Here is a 2,809-nt window from a genome sequence, read left to right as displayed (position 1 = left end):
GAAGTTCAGCCTCTTTTATTTGCCCTCTACCTACTGCTAAGTCTTTGTGCAAGTCTGGTCTATAGTTAGTTTCTGCAAAACTTCTTTCCACTTTTCCCAGCAATTTTTGTCAAATGATTAGTTCTAGCCCTCAAAGTTTACATTTAAGATTTATTAACTATTAGTTTACCATGGTCATTTACTATTGTGTATTTTGTACCTAATCTTTCCCATTGAGCCATTCCTGTATTTCTTAGTAAGAGATTATTTTGATGATTACTGTTTTGACATATAGTTTGAGAATGTAGAACTCAAAATTCTTTTTAAAATGTTAACATTTTTACATGTAAGTGGGGAAAACAAAATATTAAATTTATATATACATATTATATATGTGATTTATAAATGCATATATACATATGATATATGTGTTTTGTACATGTATATGTGTGTATATATATACATATATGCAAATCTGGTACTGAGAGGCTACTCATCATTTTTTTCAATGGTTCCTTTGATTTTTTCTTCCCTTTTCTTCTTTCATATGAATTTCATTAGCTTTTTTTTCTCAATCTGTAAAATAATTCTTTGGTCTTTTGATTGGTATGTGCATTAATTTAGGTAGAATTGTCATTTTATTATATTGAATCCACCTACCATAAGCAATGAATATTTCTGCAATGTTGAGATACACCTTATGTGAAAAGTGTTTTGTAAATGTGCTCATAAAGTCCCTGGTTTTGTCTTGAGGGTAAACTTCCAAGTCTTTTTTTTTTTTTTTGAGGGTCAAACATTCCTTTTCCTCTGTAACAGGAAGACTTACAAGCTTCCTTCTCCTACCTTGAAGGCTCCAGGAAAAGTCCTGGGAGTTGCCTTTGGGGCTGATGACCCACCCTGGGGTCAGGTGTCCTGTGTCTATCCCTGCATTGCAATCCTTCCTCCAGGGGAGAAGGTGTCCAAAGAGGTCAGGCCAGGCGGAGGAGGATCCCAGGGGAGAGAAGGTTGGGGGGTAGCAAGATGCTAGTTGAATTTGACTTTGGAAAAGTTCATTTCTGGATGCTGTTCTATAAACTTTTTCAGAATCCCCTGCTTCTTCTGCCTCTGGTCACATATCATCTTCTTCACCATGCTTTGGGTCTCACTGTCAAGGTAGAACAGGTTAGAATTTTCTAGGGTGATCTTCTTGGTGTTGATCTCAGGGTCACTGGACACCAAGCGGTTCCACCACTCCATCTGGTTGATCTTTTATAAGTGCACTGTCACCACCTTACCATCTTCAATGAGTCAGGAACTCTCTTCCACCTTGACCTTACTGTAGATGTCAGCAGCAATGAGTGGGGGCTGCTCCTTCAGCCCCACCTGCAGATGCAGCTGCTGAATGTCCACAACCATGTCCTTACCTTTAGGCCGAAAATTCACAGGAAAGGACCTGCCAGATCCAACTCAAACATCGTCTGTGTCCACCGGTAAAGGGGGAAGTCGGCTGCATTGCCACGTTAGGGCTCAGTTTCCCTTTGTCCTTCTCATCTTCCTCCTCCTCCTCCTCCACCACCACCCCCTTCACATCCTCCACCTCCTGTTTCGCAGCAGAGTTGCAGGAGTTGTTGCAGGGCTGAGCTGGTCTGTACCCCTTTCCATTGTTTTCCTCATTCTTCCTCCTAGCTCTGGGGCCAGGAGGCCTCCTGCTTTGTCTCATTACCAGTCAAGGTGCGAGTTCAGCCTTGGCTCCCTGCCAAGCCATTATTCTTTATTATTCAATAAACTTTTTAAAATATATTTTATTTATTTAATTAAATATTTCCTAATTACATCTAGAAAAAGATTTTTGACATTCATTGTTTTAAAAAAAAATTGAGTTCTAAATTCTCTTTTCCATACCTCTTGCCTCTTTGAGAAGGGAAGCAATTTAATATCAAAATTAAACATGTGAAAGCATGTGAAACACTTCTGTATTAGCTATGTTAAAAAGAAAAAGAAAAAAAGGGAAAAAAGGTATGTTTCAATTTGCATTCACAGTTTATCACAAATCTCCCTGAGACTGGATAGATTTTTCATCAAGGATCCTTTGGAATTTTCATGGATCATTTTCTTGATCTGAGTAGCTAAGCCTTTCAAAGTTGATCACAGAAACGACTTTGCTGGTTTTTTTGTAGCCTAATCTTTTTTCCTCATTTGACTCTGCATCATTTCACATAGGTCTTTCCAGGTTTTGCTGAAACCATCCTGTTTGTCATTTCTTATAGCATAATAGTATTCCATGAAAATCATGTGCTGCTGCTTGTTCAGCCTTTCCCCAATTGATGTGCATCCCCTTAATTTCCAATTCTTTACCATTACAAAAAATATAGCTGCTATAAATATTGATTTGTAAATATTTTCCTTTTCTTTGACCTATTTGAGATACAGACCTAGTAGTGGTATTGCTGAGTCGAGGGATATACATGGTTTTATGGCCCTTTGAGCATGTTCCCAAATTGTTCTCCAGAGTAATTGGACTAGCTCATTTTTTTCCCACATCCCCTCCAGCATTTAAATTTTCCCTTTTTCTTTTTCAGCCAGTCTGATATATGTGAGGCAGTACCTCAGAGTTGTTTAATTTGCATTCCTCAGTAAGTAGCACTTTAGAGAATCCACCCACCTATACCCATCTATTGATAACTTTGATTTCTTCTTCTGAAAACTTGTTCATATCCTTTGAATGCCCAAACTACCCCTTTTGATCTTATCTTAGTATATTCTGTGAGATGTTGGTCTATGTCTACTTTATGCCAAACTGCTTTCTAGATTTTGCAGTAATTTTTGTCAAGTGGTAATTTCTTACCCTAAA

General features: G+C 37.9%; 1 pseudogene; it reads right to left on the bottom strand.

Moving 5' to 3' along the window:
* Nucleotides 1-1,002: 1,002 nt before the first annotated feature.
* LOC140508045 (nuclear migration protein nudC pseudogene) lies at nucleotides 1,003-1,678 on the bottom strand (annotated as a pseudogene).
* Nucleotides 1,679-2,809: the final 1,131 nt, after the last annotated feature.

Source organism: Notamacropus eugenii, chromosome 5, assembly GCF_028372415.1.
Source record: "Notamacropus eugenii isolate mMacEug1 chromosome 5, mMacEug1.pri_v2, whole genome shotgun sequence".
Taxonomy (NCBI): domain Eukaryota; kingdom Metazoa; phylum Chordata; class Mammalia; order Diprotodontia; family Macropodidae; genus Notamacropus; species Notamacropus eugenii.
Note: the sequence above shows the minus strand (reverse complement) of the source record. Positions and strands in the feature narration are given on the sequence as shown.